This window comes from Mandrillus leucophaeus, unplaced genomic scaffold (genome assembly GCF_000951045.1).
Source record: "Mandrillus leucophaeus isolate KB7577 unplaced genomic scaffold, Mleu.le_1.0 Scaffold27, whole genome shotgun sequence".
Classification (NCBI taxonomy): domain Eukaryota; kingdom Metazoa; phylum Chordata; class Mammalia; order Primates; family Cercopithecidae; genus Mandrillus; species Mandrillus leucophaeus.
In genome coordinates this window covers 5,696,954-5,721,430 of record NW_012102809.1, presented here as the reverse complement: position 1 = coordinate 5,721,430, position 24,477 = coordinate 5,696,954, and the positions used below count along the sequence as shown (strand labels likewise).

At 39.8% G+C, this 24,477-nt stretch overlaps 1 protein-coding gene across 3 annotated transcripts in view; it reads right to left on the bottom strand.

Annotated features, from left to right (window-relative positions):
- FARS2 (phenylalanyl-tRNA synthetase 2, mitochondrial) overlaps window positions 1-24,477 on the bottom strand; it is a 547,898-nt gene that overhangs the window by 513,246 nt on the left and 10,175 nt on the right. The window contains exon 2 of one of the 3 annotated variants that reach the window (XM_011984594.1): window positions 22,505-22,567. The exons of the other annotated variants lie outside the window; for them this stretch is intronic. The gene's annotated coding sequence lies outside the window, so the exon portion shown is untranslated. The remainder of the gene's footprint in view (window positions 1-22,504; window positions 22,568-24,477) is intronic. 3 annotated transcript variants of the gene reach the window in all.

Genomic DNA, 24,477 nt, shown 5'->3' with positions numbered 1-24,477 from the left:
CCAGGTAAGAGCTGAAGGACAGAGACAGGAGAGAAGCTGATTTTTCATCCTGTATACATTTATGCCTTTTGATTGTTTTTTTTTTTTTTCAGAGCTCTGTCATCCAGGCTGGAGTGTAGTGGCGCGATCTCAGCTTACTGCAGCCTCCACCTCCCAGGTTCAAGTGATTTTCCTGACTCAGCTTCCCAAGTAACCAGGACTACAGGTGCCCACCATGACTCCTGGCTAATTTTCTTTTTTTTTTTTTTGAGGCAGAGTTTCACTCTTGTTGCCCAGGCTGGAGTGCAATGGCATGATCTCAGCTCACTGCAACATCCGCCTCCCAGCTTCAAGCGATTCTCCTATCTCAGCCTCCTGAGTAGCTGGGATTACAGGGGCATGCCAACATGCCCAGCTAATTTTTGTATTTTTAGTAGAGATAGGATTTCTTCATACTGGTCAGGTTGGTCTCGAACTCCTGACCTCAGGTGATCTGCCTGCCTCGGCCTCCCAAAATGCTGGGAACACAGGCGTGAGCCACCACACCCAGCATTTTTTTTTTAACTTTTAGTCAAGACAGGGTTTCACCGTGTCAGCTAGGCTAGTCTTGAACTCCTGACCTCAAATGGTCCACCCACCTTGGCCTCCCAAACTGCTGGGATTACAGGTGTGAGCCACCGTGCCTGGCCCTTGAATGTTATACCACATGCATTGCAAGCTAGTGGCTTTATGGCCACTCTCTCCTTTATCCCTGCTGTTCAGCTGGCCTCAGTTTTGACAATATATCTGCCATTTGGCCCTCCTTTCCACCCTCACCACAATGGACATAACATAGAGACCCTCAGCATCTTCCTCCTGGAGAATTACAACAGGCTTTAACCACTTTCCCTTTTAAATAACTTACCTTCTCTGACTGACGTTAGGCACCATTCCTGGACCGACCTTTCTAAAGCACCAGTTTATTAACTTTCACAAAATCAGGGTTCCACTTGGTCTATCAAAGTGCTCCATACGGGCCCAAGCCCCTTTCTCTTCCAGGGACTACATCGCACACTCCAGCTGATCAAAACTTGAACAGCTGCTCCTTTCTTCCCTACCACTAACCCTCAACTCCGGTGGCCTCCTTTATCAGGAATGCCCACGTCATGTTTGTCTCCCTTCCCCATGTGCACCAGCTACAATGGCTCATGGCCTTCAGCACCTACTGAAACCACCAGCAACCTCAGGCGCTTCCCCTGGTGTCCACCCGGGATATGAATGCTCCCTCCCCTAAGCGCCATGGATTGTGTTTTTCCTTTGCAGCCCCTGCAATAGGCTGCCTCTCATGCCTGCTTGCTGCTGCTTCCTTCTAAGCAGCCATGGCAATGGTAGGCCTCTCCCTGCAGCGGCTGCATGCCCTGCTCTGTTCCTCAGTGATATTACCCTAGCAATACAGAGCAAGTCCTCTGGTAAGGTAACACTTTCCTTGAAATTCCAAAAATTCCTATTGCTCATTAAATGACTAAAAAGTCATCTGAATCCCTGTGTTTAAATGTACTTATTTTGTATGGTTGCACAGCATTCACAATGACATTATACTGACAAGCTAGTAAGTATTAAAAATATTACATAACAGTTACTGATTTTTTTTGCCTTCTCAGTGGAGACTGGTAAAAAGTTTGGAATATCAAGCACATACCCAAGACAGTCCATTTTACCACCTGTCAGTTAAAAGTCATTTTCTAGAATTATTGTTTTCTTAAATGAGAGAAATGATCTGACTCAGGGTGAACACGTAAGGTTAGCGATGGCTAGGAGCACTGACTAAATTGAATGGTTTCAGGTCCTTAAGAAGTGTCTACCATTTCCCAATCCAAGGCAATTATGCATTTAGTTAGGTTACAGTCATGTTAAAGGAGGTGATCGCTGAAGACACACAGAGAGATATCATCATTATATATTGGTTTGGACAATCACTGTGGACAACAATTTTATTTATTTTTTGAGACGGAGTCTCGCTCTGTCACCCAGGCTGGAGTGCAGTGGCGCATCTCAGCTCACTGCAAGCTCTGCCTCCCAGGTTCACGCCATTCTCCTGCCACAGCCTCCCGAGTAGCTGGGACTACAGGTGCCTGCCACCACGCCCGGCTGATTTTTTTGTGTGTGTGTTTGTTTTGTTTTGTTTTTAGTAGAGACGGGGTTTCACCGTGTTAGCCAGGATGGTCTCGATCTCCTGACCTCGTGATCCACCCGCCTCAGCCTCCCAAAGTGCTGGCATTACAGGCGTGAGCCACCACTCCCGGCCGAGGACAACAATTTTAAAATATCATCAAATTCACAGAATAGTGGTTACCAGGGGCAGGGGAGTGGGAGAATGGGGAGTTGCTGTTTAAGGAGTACAGAGTTTCAGCATGGGATGATGAAGTCCTGAAAAATGGATGGTGGTGGTGTTTTACTCAACCATGTGAATATACTTAATGCCACTGAACTGTATACTTAAAAATGGCTAAAATGGTAAATTTCATGTTATATATATTTTACCACAATTTTAAAAATCCATCATGAAACATGACTTTTAAGCATTTTTTTCACACAGTAAAAACAAAACAACTACAGGTTCTTTTCATTTCTAATTTAAAGACTGGAATAAGACAAAACAAGTGAAAGAGCAGCAGTTTATTTTAAACCTGATGCCTCTAATACATTAATTATTACAGTTTATTCTATTAAATCTTTTTAAGTATTACCTTCACTTATAAAGTATTAATATATTATTAAAGTTTAATCTGCTAATTCTTCTTTTCTAAATCCCATGCTTTGTTTAAGAAGCTTTTAGACTGCAGGACCAATCCATGCTATGAAGTCATAAAGGCAACAGTTGCATAAATACTTGCTGACAATGGTTAGCCCTACAAAGGAAACTGTGGAAGGCTCAAGTACAAAGTAAACCCAATCTTTACTCCCCAAAGTGTCATCCCTCAAACTAAAGTCCAGGATAGCTCCAGCTAATCTGACAAAATACAATTAAAATAATATAAATCAAAAATGAAAAATGGAAGGAAAATGCAATGACAATCGTAAGTCATAAAATGTCACTAAAAACATAAGATCTTCTACTCCTACATACTTCTTAACTAAACCTTAAAATATACCTACAATATATTGAAAAATGAATTACACATAGTGTATAATTTACTGTAAACCTAGGTACTTTCTGAAGCTGTGAAGGCCTAACAATTCAAGTAGGAATCATTAGAAACCTAGAATTAGGAATGGAGACCTTTTTTTTAATTTAAAAAAAAAAAAGATGGTTTGGGAAGGCCTGTCTGAGGAAGTAAACTTTAAATCAAGATTAAAAAGATAAGCCATTCAAAAAGACAGTTTCCAGATAAAGAAACTGATATATCAAGGTACGCAGATGGGAAAGGCTTAGCATGTTCTAGAAAACGATTTTAGCTTATTCTACAGAGCTGTCTCATTAAACTTGAAACACCAAGCAAAGCATTTAACTGACACCCAAATCTATTCCAATGGGGAAGTTAGACAACAGTTCATATATTATCCAAGGCAGTTCTCCTTCTCCCTCTAAATCACCTGCCTGTCATTTAATCTCTTGAAGCACCAATTTCTGAGTGGGCAGGTACAGAAAGAGCAATTAATTTTGCTACTTCTTAGAAGAGAATAGGTGTAAGTGAGTTTCTGAATTACTGTGAATTTTAACTAGCTGTGTTCTTCCATGCCACTATTCATATGAGTAATTAAGATATTTTCATCATAGGTTCAACAGTTTCCATTTAATGGCACATTATCATTATTTATGCCAAGGGCAAAAAATGCACATAGACTTCAAGCAGCAGTATCCAGGAAATGTAGCTGGCAGACATGCAGCCACAGCACTGTCACTGCTCCACAGACAGCTCATAGATAGCAAACCAAAAACACCCCTAGCCTTCAAAAGACAGGACTAAGGGGAAACTAGGTGTTTTCAGTGCCTTTGCCCAGTGTAATAGCTAGTCTTACGTCAACGTAACTGGGCCTTAGGGTGCCCAGATATTTGGTTAAACATTATCTGGTGTGTCTATGAGCATGTTTCCGGATGAGATTAACACTTGAATCAGCAGACTTAAGTATAACGGATTGCCCTCTCCAATGTAGTAGTCCTCATCCACCATTCACTGAGGTCCTGAGTAGAAAAAAGGCTGAGTAAGAAAGAATTCTCTCTCTGCCTGTCTTTCAACCTGGGACACTGGCCTTCTCCTGCCTTTGAACTTGGACCTGGACTAGAACTTACACCATCCGCTCTCCTGGTTCTCAGGCCTTCAGTCCTGAGCTGAAACTTATGCCATGTGCTCTCCTGGGTCTCCAGGTTGCCAACTACAGATCTCGTCTTCCTTATTTTATATAGATTAGATAGATAGAGAGAGAGAGAGAGATACACATACATACACACACACATATAGTATATATATACACACACACATATTTATATTTTTTATTTCCCTATATTTATTTATAGAGACAAATATAACCAAACGAATACACTCAGCAACTCATTGAACTCCATTTACATACGCTTTTCATTCTATTATCTTTCAATATTCTCACTGCATTTTCAACTCAATATTGTTCTCTTTTTTTTTTTTTTTGAGATGGAGTCTTGCTCTGTCGCTCAGGCTGGAGTGCAGTGGTACAATCTCAGCTCACTGCAACCTCCGCCTCCCAGGTTCAAGTGATTCTCCTGCCTCAGCCTCCCGAGTAGCTGGGACTACAGGCACGTGCCACCATGCCCAGCTAATTTTTTGTATTTTTAGTAGAGATGGGGTTTCACCATCTTAGCCAGGATGGTCTCAATCTCCTGACCTTGTGATGCACCCACCTCGGCCTCCCAAAGTGCTGGGATTACAGGCACGAGCCACCGCGCCCGGCCTCAAGATTTTCTAATCTCACAGCCCTGGCTGTGTTCATCACAGCACACCATCCTTAGTTCAAGTTCCTTTCAAAGACCTATGCAAAGCATCTGCAGGACACACAGGACACATCGCCAAGACCTCCGAACCGTGTGGACAGGAGGGCCACAAGCAAGCGCTGAAGCACCTGTCTTCTTGTGCACTCAAGGCCTCCTGAGGATGACTGGAAGACTCTACCCTCCTCTCTACTTAGTGGGAGCCAAACCATCCAGGCATTTCCTTTCCCGCTGCATTTCTTTCAGAGAGAGAAAACAGAACCTCTTTCTCTGGGAAGAGCTAAAGTGTATCATACTAGGTGGGGAAGGGGAAGCCTGCGTCTCAAACCAAATTAATTCAGAGTCAAATATGGAAATCGTGCTACTCATGACAGGTTTTGATGGGTTTTTTTTAGTCTAATAAAGAAAAGACCATTGCTAACCAAACAGGGAAACCCAGTGAGGTTGAACAGTTATGGAGGAGAATGTTAAGGAATGTATTTTAAATCCACACACGCTATAACATACATCAAGTATTTCAGTAATAAATATAAGGCTTCTTTCAAATAAAGTATGCCATTAACATTGTTATTTTTAGTAGAAAAAAAAAAAAAAAAAAAAACTTTGTGTAAAAAATCCCTTCATTGTACCACATTTTGAAGAAACCATAATCTTTTGCTATTAAAACACCATGCAAGTTAAAAAACAACCAACCAAAAACCCGTGTTCCTATCAGACCCCAGCACTCATGGCAACAATACCAAGCTCTGCCTACACACCCTCCTTATTTCAGAAAACCAAAGCACACTAATGAGAATATGTTCTTAATCTTTACAATGTCCCTAGGGGTAAAAAGAGAATAGGTTATTTCAGTTCTGCTTTAGATTGAAGAAAGCCAAGGAGGAAAAGGTCATTTACTCACAGACCATACAAGCTAGGGTACAGCCAGAGCCAAACTCTCATCTTTCAGGGCTCTGTTCAGTCCTTCCCCATTTCAGGATCACACTATAATAACTGAAAACGTCAACAGTCAACTGCTTTGAGACTATAATTTAGATTAATTATAGATGAAGTATACTTTAAGGAGAAAATATTGAAAAGATTAAGGTTTTAGTCCAAACGGAGCAGAATATAAGACATCAAACTCCTAAGTATCCATTCCGCTAACACTTCCCTCATTTATGAAGTCAGGATATCCAAAATGGACTGGGTACAGTGATATTCCTTAAAATGAGGGGTCAGGGGGCAGTGAAAATGGACAACATGGTATTAGGATTTTATTGCAAAAAAATTTTGAATAATGCTGAGCAAGGAAAAAAAGCCAACATTCTTGCATATTATAAATTATGATATATAAAGATTAAACAACAAACCGAAAGTCCTCAAAATATCTTTCAAATCTTAAATATATTCACTCTAAATCTGGTATTGCTGATAATATGCTATAACATAGAAGTAGATTTTAGTTTTGAAATTGCCAGCACCCTTTATGCCCTACAGAGATTATATATCATCTCTTTACAAACAAACGTATAAAGTATTCAGAAGGTGGCATTCCTTAACTTTACCAAGCTTTACTGCATTTTCTTTGCAGCTGAACTTGTACTTTTCTGGTAAATAAAAAAATGTGTATTATTGGAACTATTAAAAAAAAGTATCTGCCACCACCCATTTGTAATTGCTATCCATTTTCTTTTCCTCAAAAATGTAACTGAAAAATACAGTCATTCTAAAACCTCTTGGGTCAATTTAATTTGTTTAAAAAACCAACCATTTTGCCATTCTAAGCTGCTACTTTACTTTATTTTGCCATTCTAAGCTGCTACTTTATTTAATGTTTTGGTTTCTTTTAAGTCTTTCAAAAAGTCAGACATCTACATGTGACAAGCAACAATTGATCTGAAAAAATAAAATAAAATACTGCGAACAATCCTGCTGACAAATGAAAAAGCTTTGAGTGACATGACACTGCACTCGCTATCTGTGTCACTATCTGTGCCTTCATCCAGCTGCTGCTTCAGTCACCATTTGATCAATGAATGACAGAAAGGTGAAGTTAATTACAGAGCAGCTTCTATTTGAATCAGGCTTAAACACCACAGGGAAGAAAAATTATTTCTCCTTACACCACAATGTACTGAGGCTGGCTCAGGAGATCCTGAGCCTGCACTGGAATAGTTGGATTTCACTTCAAGGTATAACAATAACATGTGTTTATTCCTCCTGTGCTGCCTGATTTATAGAGATGGGAAGGGACAGGCAGAGAGAAATCCTTGAGGGTCAGCCAAGTCCCTGGGAGTGTCTGGACAGCCCGACATGCCCTCCTCCTGGATGCCCAGCTACCTGGACGACCACTCCCATCACACCAAGCCATGCACTCTGCTCACCATTTCCTACAAACAGGCTGGTTTGGTTTTTGCGTCGTTGTTTCAATAATTATGCACATGAGTCTGTGCTTATCTAGGGAGATAAAATCCGTTTCAGCTAGGAAGCAGCTTGAATTCTGTCATATTTTAAAACAAATGAAACTGATTTGAAAATATTTACTGTAGACTTGAGAGGTTCAGAGCTGTCACCTATTATGGACACAAAGAAGAGTAAGAAATTTGCTTTCAAAGATTTAACAAGGCAGGCCTTGCAAGACTCCGAAATGAGGTATGGGCAATTACTATCACTTCATAAGTCACATATTCTGGGGGTAACACTAAGGCCAGCGTTTCTCAGTCCTGACTGAACATTAGAATTTCCTGGGAAGCTATTTAAAAGTATCTCTGTCAAGGTGCCACCTCCAGAAATTTGTATTTGATTTATTGGAGGATGGAGGAAACTGGATGCCCTGACAGCAGTTTTACAAGCTCCCAGGGATTCCAAGGTGCAGCCAGGACCAAGAACCACAGCCTGAACCAGCAGTTCACAAATTCCCGCCATCGCTACGGTCCAGGATTCCTCATGCTGGTTCTCAAACTGTCAAGCAGTGTTCATGTCGGTCTTGGATTTCATGAAATACCTAGCACACTACCCATCAATTTCTTCCTTTTTTTTTTGCTTTATGTTCAAAAGACTTTCTGTAACTTGAACTTCAACTAGTATATAAACATAACTTAGAAGGCTATAAGCACATTTAGATAATCACTTTTAAATTTATCTACATTTCCCGATATCACTTTTATCAGAAAAAACACTTCATATGATAATTTCATTTTGAATTAATTACTAGGATGTGTCAAAATATTTAACAGAAATAAAAATATTTTGCAAAGAAGTAAAAAGCAAGAAATACTAGCCATTTTCAGAAAGATCCTAAAATTATCTTCACATCTTCTACAGAAAGTTTTGCTAAGACCAGTTCAACAGCAGGCTAAGATATAAATTCAGGCCTTTATGCAACATCAGATTTTGCTTTACAGTTTTGCTGTTAAGAGTTTGAAAGAATGACACACATATTTTATAAGAAGACTGGTTAAATGAGGTAGCAAGAAGTCTTGGTGTGATGTTAACTGTCACGTATTTCAAAATTACGGACAGAATCAATTCTAAAGCTGCTTAAGGAAGGAAAAGTTCAAGTACAGGACTTTTTTTACCCTAAGAGTAACTTCCCTCTCATGTCAAAGGAGCTTACCAAGAGAAGCTCTGCACACAGCTCACCCACAGTCATGAGTTGTTACTGGAGATCTGTGATGTGGAGACAAAGGTGGCAATTATTTTTCCTGGTGGCATTTATATCATCCTGCTGAATTCAGGGACACATCACAGCTGTGCTGAAAAGAAATGGCAAGGACACACTTCATGGGGGCAACAGGCACAGATGGGTACCCTCTGCCATTCCACTCAGCTGTCTGACTCAGGCCTGATGAGCGTGGTCCTCCATCCTGGTGGCACGTTAGAAGCCTCTGGGGCTTTTTAAAGACCTTACTGCTGTGCCCCATCCCTAGAGTTTCTGTATCTTTGGTACAGGGAGAACCCTGGTATCAGTATTTTTTCAAACGTTCTCGGCAGTCTAAAGAGAGGCCAGGATAGCTACCCAGTGTCAATGAAACTAAAAAATTATCTATCTGCCAACTCATGTGGCAGGAAGTAACTCAAGGGGCGCAGAACTAGATGAACATGGGTCTGACCTCTGGGCTTGGTGAGATGATTCAAACCTTGGTCTCTCATCTAGACAGAAATATAAACAGAAGGCAAGTGAGAAGAGAGCTTGAACTCACAGTCATCCAGACAAGAGTTCAAATCCCAGCTTTACCAATAACTAGCTGTGTAATCTTGGTAAATTTGTGAGAGTTCTTTCAGGCATGGTTTTCCCAAACGTAAAATGGGACTCAATTATATCTCATCCGGGTTTTGCCAAGATTAAAACGAACAAGATGTAAAAGTAGTACAACAGGTATTCAAAAGTAAGAGCTGTGTCAACATCTGAGCAATCCACATGAGCTACGGCAATAAAGAGAAGCATCCCGTAGTTCAGCCCTTCACACATAAGAAGCATTCAATAAATCATTTCTCAAACTTTCACAACTTTCACAATCTCCAAATTTTTCTCCAAAAATCTCTCAGGGCTAACATGTGGAGAGAGCATAGCTTGCTTGTTAGACAAAATTGCCAGTAATGCCAAACTCTGAAAAAGAGGGAAGTGATTAACTTGAATGTCAGAGCAAAGGAAAAATGTTCAAGAGCCTCAGCCCCACATCTACAGAAGAATGGAATACTTAACTGAGAGGCAGAGAAGGAATGCAAATTCCAGAACAAACACATCCCTATGGCTTTAGAGTCCCACGGTCTTGGGTTCAAACTCCAGCTTCAACACTTCAGTACATCATACACCCTTGCAGCTTCAACGTATTCATCTACTAGACAGGGATTCTGCCATCTTTCTCAGAGTTCTCATCAAAAGTAAAAGTGAAATGTAGAGAAAGTGCTCAGCACAAGGTGATGTTTGGCCAGTCTGGCTTTATTTCCCTCTTCCCAGCTACATTTTGATCCCTGGTCAAGAAGTTTCCGATTAACAATGCCTCTGAAATATTTCTTCTTCATGAATCAAACAACTGTCAAACATAGTGAGCAAAAATTCACAGACAATCCTATTAAAAGTCACCAGAAAGGTATCTTTGGTAGAGTGGTTTACCTTTTGGAAGCGAGTAATTAGAAAGGTAAGAAGAGGGTAAGACACAAATTGAGACAGAGATGAGTTAATTCCACTGAACACTGACTTCAAGTCCTATGTAACATTTCCAATGTCTGAACTTCAACACTATTGCAAAAAAAAAAAATTCATTAAAAAGAGTAAGAATGATAATGTCATAAGTTTATTTCTTGCTCTTTCATGTACAATGGACTGTAATATCCTTCCAAATCTTGAAGTTGTCATCATCTGACCAGGTCTCAAAGGGGCACTCTATGGAGGTACAGATTAATTACTAAGCAGCAAACAAATCACATTAAATTATGAGATTCATATAGGAAATCTGTATCAAATACTGCAATTAAGTGACACAAAAGCTGAGATATGTGATCAATTGACGAACAACTGCCATTGGTTGACAGAAAAGAAACTCAACCGGTTTTCTACTTGAATTATCAACCTGTGAAATCTAGCAACCTACAGATGATGTTATATAATTATTATTATGGTTAGAATAAGATGGATGAGAAGTAGAGGTATATGATTATATAAAAATCAAAATGACTTACTTTTTCCAGTAGTCTACAAAAATCCATCTGCATGCACTCTTCTGAAATATCACAACTAATATCACTGTTACACAGGTTTAGCCGTTTTTTAAGAGTGAATTGAGTATTTGGCACCGTAACTAACAACTGGTCACACCTTTCAAGCAGCTCTCAGACTACCAGAGAACCAGGAGTGAGAGACATATAGGTTTGCAACTAAAACACAGGAAGTGACTACCCAACGTGGGGAAAGAAGAAGCAACGAAGAACAAAGATTTCACAACAAGGGAATCTTTAGTGGTTGACCGACCACTCACCCCATTAGACACTGTGCACACCTCTTCCCAATTCTTTGGTGCCTTCATGCTGGCATCCTGAAATGGAGTATAAATTCACCCCCCGTGGCCAAACACTGCAAATCAGCCTCCCTCTATACAAACTGTTATTGAACATCTACCAGCACACCAATGATCTTAATGGCAAAGTTCTACTCAGCAAAGACCACATGTGCAAAGGACTAGAAGCAAGAGAGTGTAAAGACCATCAAAGAGCAAGTCGTTCAGGATGAATGAAGTGTAGAGAACACATGGGGTGGTAAAGAATAGGAAAACAAAGGGAGTTTGGGGCTACACATTGAGGAGCTAATAATACTTTTTTTGCCCTAAAGAAAAAGTAAGGTCAGTATCATCAGAAGAGCAATAATAATGACTTGTGTGTTACAAATATCACCCTGAAACTCACAGGGGAGGTGGGGCTGAAGGAAAAGGAACGGCAAAGATACACCACCTTTAATGTTACAACCTGTCAGTGAGTGACTGCCACAGTGAGGTAGGATTGAGGAAGGAAACAAAAAAGCAGCAGTCATTACATCACAATATACAAAGCTTTTAACATAAGCCACACTGATGTGAACCTCAAAAACTCAGGAGCCCTCAGACTGTGATAAATAACCAAACCAAAATGGAAGCTGCACGGTGACTATTTTTTGACCAAAAGAAACTGCCGATCCAGAGATGAGGAATTACCAGAAAAGAACCAAATCAGAGACTATCCATAGACACTGATAGATGAAAACAAAACTTAAAATATAAGCGGAAAAGAGGAAGAGCACATTCCTCAGAACAGAAATTACCCTAGGAGGCTAAGTGTTTAGACAAATTGCTATCCAAAATCTAAAGATAAAGGTAAAAAATAAACAGGCCAGGCATAGTGGCTCATGCCTGTGATCCCAGCACTTTGGGAGGCCAAGGTGGAAGGATCACTTGAGCCCTGAAGTTCCAGACCAGCCTGGGCAACATGGCGAAACCCTGTCTCAGCAAAAAATACAAAAATTAGCCAGGCGTGTTGGTGCATGCCTATAGTTCTAGCTACTCAGGAGGCTGAGGTGGGAGGAAATCTTCAGCCCAGGATATTGAGGCTGCAGTGAGTCATGAGCATGTCACCATTCTCCAGCCTGGGCAACAGAGTGAGACCCTGTCTCAATAAATAGATGGATGGATGGATGGATAGATGGATGGATGGATGGATGGATGGATGGATGGATAGATGGATGGATGGATGGATGGATAGATAGATAGACAGACAGATAGATAGAGTAGTCTTGGGAGGGGCAAGTCAAACAAGATATACCAGAGATTTTAAAAAAAAAGAGAGACATCTTAAGACAACAGAAGACAAAAAATATATTGGTACAGCTCAAAAAATAGAGGAGAAAAATGAAACTAATTCAAAATGATGATGATATTAGAAGTAACAAGATGTTAAGTAAGCAGAAATAAAAATCCAGTCAAAAGAAGGGAAGACGAGCCTGAGAAGCCTCACCAAAAAAGATGACAAAGAATATAAACACAAGCATAACCAGAAGGAAGATGCTGGGTATGTAAGACAAGAGATCTAGCTTCACATTACATGCTCCTAAGGAAGAACAAAAAAAAAAAAAGAAAAGAAAAGAAAAGAAAAATATTCAAAGACATTATAGAAAAGAGACCTCTCCTAAATTAAAATAGCAGACCATGCTCTGAGAAAAATTAATATGTCATGATCAACACTAATAGCCTGGTAAAGGTACTGAACTTCAGAGAAAAAGAATTCATCATGTGGGCTCTGAAAGACAGTAGAGTCATTCAAACTATGGAAACTGGAACCAGATTCCGTATGATTAGGCAGAAAAAGCTAGTCACCCAGAAAACAGAAAAGTCAGGCTGGCATCAGTTTTAAGGCTGGCTGGTGTTTCTTGGAGTACAAAGGTAACACATATTCTCAAACATCCAATAACTCAAAGACATAATACTGATAAATCTTTCCTTGAAAAAAAGAAAAACAGTTGGTCAAAATACACATCCAAGAAATGGAAAACTCTTTGAAAAGAACTGGTTGGCGGGCACTGATGCCACTTAAAAGAGTACAGCTAAACAACCGCTGGAGTTACTGGGTAACAGCAGAAAGTTCAAGTCAAAAATCAAACAACATAACAATAAAACAAATCAAAGGGTGGAGCAGGGAGGGAAGGTGGGAGGAAGTGCAAATGCACTCCTTTTATTCATCTTTCAAAGCAACCACAAAGACCAGCTAAAATCAAAACTTTCTGTCAAAAAAAATCATGACCCAAACATCAGTGTTTCATGACTGAAGTTCAGCAATACCTTCAGTTTCATAGTGTCTCTCTGTTCTGTTACATTCAAGTAAAATTAAATATGTTTATTAAAATTAAAAACACCACGTGTGGTATGATCCTATCTTTGTAAAAGACTGTCTAGCCATCCATGCTTCCATTCATAGACATAAAAATTCAGAGAGGAGGCCGGGCATGGTGGCTCACGCCTGTAATCCCAGCACTTTGGGAGGCCAAGGCAAGTGGATCACATGAGCCCAGGAATTTGAGGCCAGCCTGGGCAACACAGTAAAACCCTATCTGTAAAAAATAAAATTAAATAAATAAATAAATAAATAATACAAAAATTAGTTGGCTATGGTGGCTCACACCTATAGCCCCAACTACTCAGGAGACTGAGGTGGATGAATCCCTTGAGCCCAGAGGGCAAAGGTCTGCAGTGAGTCAAGATCATGCCATTGAACTACAGCCTCGGCAACAGAGCAAGACCTTGTTTGAAAAAAGAAAAAAAAACTCAGAGGGGTGATGACATGGCTTGGCTGTGTCCCCACCCAAATCTCATCTTGAATTGTAGTTCCCATAATCCCCAAGTGTCATGAGAGGGACCCGGTGGGAGGTAACTGAATCATGAGGACGGTTTCCCTCATGCTATTGTCGTAAGAGTAAGTTCTCATGAGAGCTGATGGTTTTAAAGAGGCTTCCCCTTTTGCTTGGCTCTCATTCTTCTCTATCCTGCTGCCTTGTGAAGAAGGATGTGTTTGCCTCCCCTTCTGCCATGATTGTAAGTTTGCTGAAGCCTCCCCAGGAACTATGAGTCAACTAAATCTCTTTCCTTTATAAATTACTCAGTCTCAGGTATGTCCTTATAGCAGTGTGAGAACGAACTAACACAGGTGATTAGAATATGTTTACCAAATATTAACCACCATTATTTCTAGACTACAAGTCTTGGGGTGGCTTAATTGTCTCCCACTTCTTTTCCAACGTGTTTGGATTTTTAAATAATGAGTGGGTATCATTTTTCACAAAACCTGTATGTCAGGATGTTAAATGAAGTTTTCAATGAGGTAAAAATAAATAAATGTCACATAACAAAATGTTTAATTTACAACGGGAATGGGTGAAAATTACTTCTGCTACTCTAGGACTATAGTCAGTCCAAAGAAGATACAAAAAGCAGTCAGAGTGTTGAAAGGAGATGGATTTTAAAAGGATTCCTTCAGAGGAAGCTTGGTGGAGCCCCTGGCCTCAAGCCAAGGGAAGGGGAGAAAAGTGTTTGCCTCCTAAGCTCAAGAAGTTTCAACCAATCCCCTGGGGAAAGAGGCTGATATGTGCTCCATGCAATGGGGTAGACTATGAACATGCACCCAATGGGCACTAGAAACCTGAGGAAGGGCCAAGAGTGAGCACAGAGGACTGCACCGCTGAGGTCACTGCACCAGCCAGCAGTGAGCTGTCTCATGGGCCAGACAAGGCAGTAGAGGAGAGAGCCAGTGCTAAGCCACTGTAAGTCTTGCCCAAGAAAGCACCTGGGCAGGTTGGAGAACATTAACAATAACATTTCTTCTGTGGAAGGAACCTCTGAAGAGCCAAGGGCAAAGGGCGATATAGCAAGCCAAGGAAGAATAGCCTAATTCAAGGAAGATGGAGTTGGAAGGATTTACTAGGGGTCTTCTGAAGAATCCAAGAAAAAGCCTTGAGTACCAAGCCACCCAGCTGACACGACTGTTGTGGTCCTTTACTCTCCTCTCCCAATTCTTCCACCCTGGCAGTGGCCTAAGTGGTAAACAGCCAGCTCAGGGGAAAGGGAGAAAGCAGAGAAAGAGAAAAAAAGCCAGACGTACACCCCAACCCTTTCCCATCACCAAATCCTTTGCAGGGGGAGTGGATAAAGAAAGAAGCTTTCATCCAGAGGCAGGAGAAGAATACCCTGAATGACCACATTTCTTTTTTAGTTGAAAGATCTCAATTGGCTTTATTAGGATTCTAGAACCACACAACACTTCATTTCATAAAATAAAATAAAATAAGTGTCCCTGAACACAGTTTTAAAGGTGTGCTGGAGAAAAAAAAAAAAAAAAATGTGTTTGATTTACATTTCATGGCTTGTGCCAGGTCCACATACTGGTTACATATGCAATATCACCAAATAATAAGCAGAAATGTAGATAGCTAGCAAGGTGCACATACACCTACAAGGTTTCTTCTTTACACTATAAATTAGTCTACAAGTAAAAGCTCATCAACAAAGCAGAATAGGGAAATAATTAGAACTGGAAACTATACAGCAGACCAATTAGGATATTACAAAGCAGTGAACACAAAATCTAGGCTAAGTAAGGAGGGAAGTAAAGATATGAGAGGGATATGCCACAGTGAAAAGGTGGGAAGGCCAGTGGATTGTAAATCTAGCAGTTTCAAAGAACTGCAGAGTAGTGGGAGCAAAAGGAGTAAAATGAAATCTAAGAACATCAGAGTAAGAGAAATGCTTAAAATTGAGGTTATGGAGGAAGTCCAGTCAATCAACTATGTTTGACTCCAAATCCCAGCCAAGCCACTCACTGTGCATGTGTCGTCCTTCTGCAGGATTGCTGTGAGCATTAAATAAGGTAACACCTGAAGCAGCTACCCAACACCCAACACATAATAAGCACTCAGAGAGTAGTCCCACCAATGCAGATGGGAGCTGAGGAAAGCATGAACCAGGAACATCAGAGGGACAAGGAACAAAGGCAACTGAGCTACCAGAATAGAACCACGCACATTTTAAAATTCATATTACCTAGCTTCAAATACAAGAATCCTGCATCATGAAAGAAATCCAATTTTCAGGGGAAAGAAGTAAGAAAATCAAGAGACATTAGTAAACAATGAATCTACAGCAAGATAAGGGTATTCCAGTGAATAATTAATCATTTAATTAGCAAATACTTGTCGAATTCTATGCAAATAGTTATTGAATCCTACGCAAGGTGCAATCTCAGAATTTATCTCAGCATCTATCTGCTAATAATATATTGTTCAGCACATAAACAAAATCAGAGCTGGATTAGAAGCAAAATAGAGAGTTTTATTGATTGCTCAGTCAAAAAGGGGTGGGAGCCAAGAATGACATGACCCAGGAGCTGCCAACAGAATGACGAGAGGACATGCTTCTGCCACATGAAAGTAGATGAGAATATGCCATGTAGCCATGGAAGAGACAGAAGCCATATGGTCAAAATGGGAGAAACAGCCTGACCTGATTATGACCACACCAGGGATTCCCAGGCTATTCTAGCCTGAGGGTAAGTTTTAACTTTGAAAAAGTATCCAATCCCCAACAAATCAGATATATACTTTCAACATCCATTGTGTAATTCAAAATTACTTGAAAGCATTAATGAATCACAGTAGCTTTTAATCACTGTGTATTTTTACAATCACTACACTGCCTGCATATGTTTGAAAATGGAGAGGACACACATATGTTTAAAATTTTACAACTCTTGTTAAATCAACAGATGATGTTGGGAACACTCAGGGATTCGTAAGCCTTTGTTTCTGTGGCTCCCACAGTTGCCTAGCACACAGGTTAGAGACCAAAGTTGTCACCAATTAAGCTGACAGAACCACAAATCTTCTAAAATTCATATTCCCCAGCCTAGAATTGCAAAACCTGCAATATAGTCAGGAAAAAAAAAAAGCTGATATTGAAGTTGAAAAAATGCTTGCAAGGGATTCAAAGTAAATACAAAATCAAAGCTCATGTTTCCTCGAATGACCAGGTAGCAAATATTCATTGAATGTTTAGTGTATGCTTACTAATGATCACTTTCTATAATCATACTTAAAAATCTACACACCCATCGTTCTTCTTCAAGCATAGAGCCAAAGAGAATAACCCAATTATTGGACAACTAGGGCTTGAAAACAAACATTTAGTGGTAAAAATGCTTACCCAGTGTAGACGGATGCTAATTACAGACACGAAAGAATTAAACATAAATAATTTTTTAGTTGCTCAAGGCTGCTTTTAATTTGTACCACCAAATCAAATATGGCATGCCATAGTCTGGCAAATGCACACATTTTGGAATCAAACAGTCCTCAGTTCAAGTATCAAATCTGTCATGTGAACTGGGGCCACTTATTTAAATTCTCTAAGCTTTGGTGGTGGTGGAAGAGGAAGAGGGGTGTTTCTGTTTTTGTTATTGACAAAATATGAGTAACAATGTCTACTTTGTTACATTAGTATAAGAATCAACCAAGTAAGAATGTATGTCAAACGTCTTTTGCAATGCTGGGCAATCAATCAAAAACTGTTTGAGAAGCCGGGCGCGGTGGCTCACGCCTGTAATCCCAGCACTTTGGGAGGCCGAGACGGGCGGATCACGAGCTCAGGAGATCGAGACCATCCTGGCTAACACGGTGAAACCCCATCTCTACTAAAAATACAAAAAATTAGCCAGGCGTGGTGGCAGGCGCCTGTAGTCCCAGCTACTCGGGAGGCTGAGGCGGGAGAATGGCATGAACCCGGGAGGCGGAGCTTGCAGTGAGCTGAGATCTGGCCACTGCACTCCAGACTGGGCGACAGAGCGAGACTCCGTCTTGAAGAAAAAAAAAAAAAACTGTTTGAGAAAGAAGAGAATTCAATATTGTCTGTGACTCTCAGGAAAATCTCCTACATGAGGCTCAAGACCACCTCACACTGACATGTTATCATTTTTCTGTTTAATGGAAGACAGACTGAGTTAACAGACAATCACTATCTTAACCAAGGAAAAGCAGGGGTAGGGGCCCGTTCCAAAGCACAGATGGCAGAGCTGCAGCACGGGGAAAAGACTGCAAATCCTTTGCTAAAAGTTCCTGTACTGAAATGCCCAACTACTTGTTTATGTTCCTGTTGATATTCAGAAGCTTTCTTTTAGAAGCCCAAATAATACAAAACAAGATCATGATTAAATAATCATGTACCCCCAAATTCTGTATTAAGCGAACATTTCCCTTCCTCCTGCACCTTAGTACAGCCAGCTAATCATGCACAAAGAGATTCATCCCTGAAGCAGAGAACACCCCACAGCCCCAATCCCATAATGCCCAGGGAGCCACATCAGTTTGGGGACCCAGAGTGATCCCCACAATTGAAGAATCACACCTCTGGGCAGAAGGTGTTGAGGATGCAGCCACTCTGTAAAGAATAAAGGGAAAGTAAAGCTCTTTGATGAGCCTCCAATTCTTAGTTCCTGCAATTCACAAGGGTATGCAGATTAACATAGTCATCACAGATTATTGTTATCACATAGAGTGACCATATGTCTCAGTATCCCCAAGACAGTTCATGTTTATGCTTGTCATGCCAGCAGCATTAGTTAACAGCACCCACTTTCACTCATCGCAAGTGTCCTGATGTAGGAAATAAAGTATGTGATTGTCCAAATGCTAAGTAATTTACCTAAAACAATGTGAAAAAACCTACGACACAGCTGCAAAATGAGACCAAATCGACAAAATCTTAGTCAAGTTTTCTCCCTTACTATCACATATATACAGCATTTACACTCATTTCAGAAATGCACAATAAATCTTCCTCAACACAGTAAAACTAATACCAACAATCTAGATTACAGCATGCTGAAACTAAAAAATTTATTTTAAAGTATCTCCATTCTAAGTCAATAACTTGTGTCAATAATTCATACAATCCCCCCCCAACCCCACCCCACTGAGCCTTTTTTGGAAAGAAAATAGGGTTTCCAAACGCAATTTCAAATGATTGTGACTAGTAACAGAGCTAAAATGATAGTCATTTCCGTGCTTCTAGCGCTATCCAAAAGCATAAAATAAAAACGTTCACTACTAGGGGCTCTTCAATTTATAAAAATAGTGCCAGCAAAGCTTAAGATAATGTAAAATTCTGGGAGAATAAATTGTAACGCAAGAGATAAAGTATGCAAAATATGAATCACTCTTCTGAAGGAACTGACAGTGTGTTTACTCAGTTACTATGCTAAGTGACTATGCTACTCCCATTATATTTTCTATTGAGGTAAACAAAATTAAAGTCTAAACGCCTAACATCTAAACGTAAATCCTGACCAGCAGGAAGCAATATGACCCAAACAAATGCAGCAGATTCTGTGCTGTGGTTGAACACTCCAAGTTCCCTAATATTCTTGGTGGTGACTGGGCAGGAGGATGAAAGATGCAGAAATCTAAAAAAGTCAGGCTTATATTCCTTCATTTCCTCATTTAACAAAGGTTTACTGCGCACTTAGTAGGCACTATGTCTCTAGTGATGAACAAAACAGACATGGTCCCAGCCCTCATGGAATTCACATTCTGGTGGGAGAACACAACATTAAACCAAGAACCTTCTATTATGTAGATATACTTTGTACAATTTTAAATTATAAAAAGTTAAGGTAAAGAATAAGATGTCATAAGAAATAATAATAAAATCAGAAGGGTGTAATTTAAACTGAGGTTGGGAACATTCCCTGAAGAAGTAACATTTAAGCTGAGTAGTCATGACTGGAGTGAAGAGTATAAGAAAATATTGATTACTCAAGAGAATGGCCCTCATATACAAATGTCCTTCAGTGCAAAAAAGCTTGGCCTTATATACACGTAACAAACACATTCTGTTTAAGAAAAAAAAAAAAGAAAATATCCCAGTGCTTCAAAAGTAGCAAAAACAAATAACCTTAAATTGACAAATATAATAAATTCCAAATAAAGACTTTTGGCAAGGCTGAAGTGGGGAAGCTCTATTTCATTTTTGGCACTATATTGAAATATGTTGGGTCAGGCTCACACCTGTAATCCCAACACTTTGGGAGGCTAAGGCAGGAGGAATGCTTAAAGCCAGAAGTTTAAAACTAGCCTGGGCAACAAAGCAAAACCCCATTTCTACCAAAAACAAATTTATTTTAATTAGCTGGGTGAGGTGGCACGCACCTGTAGTCCCAGCTACTTGGGAGGCTGAGGCAGGAGGATTGCTTGAGCCCAGGAGTTGGAGGCTGCAGTGAGCCATGATGGTGCCACTGCACTCCAGCTTGGGTAACAGAGCAAGACCTTGTCTCAAAAAAAAAAAAAAAAAAAGGACATGGTGAACTGCATAAAACAGAAAGACCAAATAATCGTGGCTGAAAACAGGAAAACAGAAAGACATTAGTTGTTAAAAAAAATATATGAAGTCTAGAGGCATCCAGTTCCAGGGTTCATTCCATGGCTCAGAAAAGCCAATGTTTAGGCTGGAATCTCATATTCTCTTGGTCTTTCCCTCACGCATGTCTGCTGAGCTTCAAGCTTTAGTATTACTTGCCTTCCAAGCAGGGGAGAAGATGACATAAGCAAGCCCTCTTGTGTGAATACTTATCTTTTAATAGAAAAAATCTTTCCTAGAAACCTTCCAGACAACTTCCTGTTGTCTCATTAACCAGATCTGTGTCTTGTGGCTATGCCTGGCTATGACAAACAAGTATCTGGTAAAGAAGGAATGGAATCACCATGAAGCCTAAGACCACATTACAATTCATTTCCAGGAACTAGGCACACAGCCACCCAACCAAAATCAGGGTTCTAATGGCCGGGAAGAAGTACAGTTGATATGGTTGATGGGCAGCCAAAAAATACTATCTGCCAAAGTCACTCAACAATTTTTACAGATAAGTTACGGTAGCTCCTCTTTGTCTGCGGAGGTTCCAAGACCTGCAGTTGATGCCTGAAACCATGGAGCATGCGAAACTCTAAGTACTGTTTACCATGTTTTTTCCTGTACGTGAATATCTCTGATAAAGTTTAATTTATAAATTAGGTACAGTAAGAAATTTAACAACAATAACTAATAATAAAATAGAGAACCAGACATAAATCCACACATTTACAGTCAATTTATTTTCCACAAAGGTCTTAAGAACATACAATGGGGAAAAAAAACACTCTTCAATAAATGATGCTAAGTTCCTATCTCTCACCAGATACAAAAATCAAATAAAAGTAGATTAACGATTTAAATCTAAGACCTGAGACTATGAAACCACTACAAGAATACACTGGGGAAACAACCCAGGATATTGGCCTGGGCAAAGATTTTTTGTGAAGACCTCAAAAGCACAGGCCATCAAAGCAAAACCAGAACAATTAGACTACATAAAGCAAAAATGCTTCTGTAAGCAAAGGAAACAATCAACAAAGTGAAAACACAACCCAGAATCTCCCACAGTATAGGAGAAAGTATCTGCAAACCATCCACCTGGCAAGCGATTAATAACCAGAATATATAATGAGCACAAACAACTCAATAAAAACAAAACACACACACAATCTGATTAAAAATTGGGCAAAAGATCTGAATAGACATTTCTCAAATGAAGACATACAAATGGCCAGTAGATATATGAAAAATGCTCAACATCACTAATTATCAGAGAAATGCAAATCAAAACCACAATGAGATATCATCTAACCCCAGTTAAAGTGGCTTTTACAAAAAGGGAATAAAAGATGCTGGCATGGGTGTGAAGAAAGGAGAACCCTTGTAAACTGTTGGTGGAAATGTAAGTTAGTATAGCCAACATGGAAAACTGTGTGGAGGTTCCTCAAAAAACCAGAAATAGAACTACCATATGTCCAGCAATTCCACTGCTGGGAATATATCCAAAAGAAAGGAAATCAGTATTATCAAAAAGATATGTGCATTATAAACAGCACACCCGTGTTTACTGCAGCACTATTCACAAAAGCCAAAATATGCAATCAACGTTAAGGGGACATCAACAGATGAAAGGACAAAGAAAATGTGGCATACATACACAATACAGTACTATCCAGCTGTAGAAAAGAATGAAATTCTGTCATTTGCAGCAACATGGACGGAACTGGAGGTCATTAAGTTAAGTGGAACAAGCCAAGCACAGAAAGACAAATATTATATGTTCTTACTTATACATTGGAGCTAAAAAAGTGAATCTCATGGAAATAGAGAAGAGACTGGCGGTTACCAGAGGCCAGGAAGGGTACAGGGCAGGAGGGATGCAGAGAGGTTGACTAATAAGTAAAAACGTAGCTTCATAGAAGAGATAAACCTTAGTGTCTGACAGATCACTGGGTGACTACAGTTTATGATAATCTACTGCATAGTTCAAAATAGCTAGAAGAAAACAATTTGAATGTTTCTAGCATAAAGACAAATATTGAAGGTGATAGATATCACAATTACGCTAATTTGATCTTTACAAATTATATGAATGTATTAAATTATCACATGTATCCTAGAAACATGTACATCTATTATGTATCAATAAAAATAAATAAATAAAAGAATTTGAGACAAGAAAAATACAAACCATTAAAATCATCATTTTCTGCCTGTTCTGTGATTGCATTTTCTCCTTGATTTGATAATGCAACTGTTCGTGATACCATTTCTGCATAAGATCATGGTTATTATTATTTTTTGGAAAGAAAAAAATAAAAACCATCATTAATTCAACAAGAAAAACTAATAATAAAGTAGAACAATTATAACAATATATCTACTGCAATAAAAGTTATGAAAAACAGAAAGAAGATGGTCTCTTTCTCTCTCTGAAAGTATCTCATCCCACTGCACTCACCCTGTTTCTTCTTGTCATCTGTCCATAACTAAAATCGTGATCTTGTGGTAACTGAGAAGGCAACAAAGTGACCAACGGGCGGGTAGCGTGTATACAGCATGGAGACACTGGACAAAGGGAGGTTTCATGCCCTGTGCGGATTTCAACACAAAACTCAGAATGCACTCATTTAAAGCATGCACTGGTTATTTCTGGAATTATCCATTATATATTTTCAGAAGATAGTTGACTCTGGGTAACTAAGAAAGCAAAACCATGGGTAAGGGTGGGGAGGGGCGCCTTACTGTATTTGGAGCTTATGTGATTGACTGAGTCATCACACTATTAATATTTATTGATCATTTACTATGTGCAAAGCTAGATGTAAAATGTTGAAGAAACAATAATAATCAAAAACAGACTTGGGAGGCCAAGGTGGGCAGATTACAAGGTCAGGAGTTCGAGACCAGTCTGGCCAATATAGTGAAACTCCATCTGTACTAAAAATACAAACATTAGCTGGGCGTGGTGGCAGGCGACTGTAGTCCCAGCTACTCAGGAGGCTGAGGCAGAAGAATCGCTGGAACCCCGGAGGCGGAGGTTGCAGTGAGCTGAGATCATGCCACTGCACTCCAGCCTGGGTGACACAGTAAGACTCCTTCTCAAAAAAAAAAAAAAAAGACATAGTTCTTATATACAGCCTAATATCACAAAAAAATATTAATCAAATAAAGAAACATATAACTCTGGCAAGATAGCTCTAGTGAACTTTGTTACCTTTTACAAAAATTAATTCCCCTTTCTCTCTAGGAGCTAGGCAAGTTGTTCAAGACCAAAAGAATCCTATCTTCTCCCTGGCCACAGTTATTGGTTCAGAAATGGATGAGTACATGACACAAGGAGGGCCAGTGACATGAACGGAGAGGACTGCTGGGCACTCTTGGTCCAGAAGCTCTCTCACTCCTCTAAGATTCTGGAAACAAGTACCCTCAAACTGTTGATGGCTTCCCATAATCAAGAGAGGACTCTGGCCAGACGATAAAATTGACAGTAGAGAAGACAAAGTGGAGAAAAGCACAAAATTCAATCTTTGGCAACATCACTCAAACCAATCAACCCTAAAGCCCATCTGGTTTCTGAACTCTCAAGACACAGGAAACAATAAAGTCACTATGCTTGTTTAAATCAATTTGACTTCAGTTTTCTGTTACTTGCAACAGCAGTCACTCTAAGCTGAAGAGCAATTCACAATACTAAAGGAGCTTAACAGATGAAGGTTTACTCAAGTTAGAGAAGGTAGCTCTTGAGTAAGCATTTCTTAAACTGAGATCAGAAGAATAATTAGGAAGGGAAGGAAGGGCACTCCAGGCAGCTGGACCAGCATCTGCAAAGGCCCCCAGGGTAGCGGGGAAAGAGGTGAGTACTAAAGAATGAAAAGCAGCAAGTGAAAAAGAAAAAGCAGCAAGTGACATGGGATGGAGAAGTGGGTAAGCGCTATACTCATCAGGGTCTCACAGGCTGTGCTAAGGAATTAGACTTCATCCAAAAAGTGCTGCAGGTTTTTGCAGAGAAGGTGGCATAAAAATTACTGTCTATAGTGTGGTGACATTAATTCACATATACCTAAGGAACATACCTGACCACCAGTACTATAATGAACATTTAATTTTCAAATAGCTTTCAAGACAACAGAAAAATTTCAGGAAACACTGTAACTTGACACA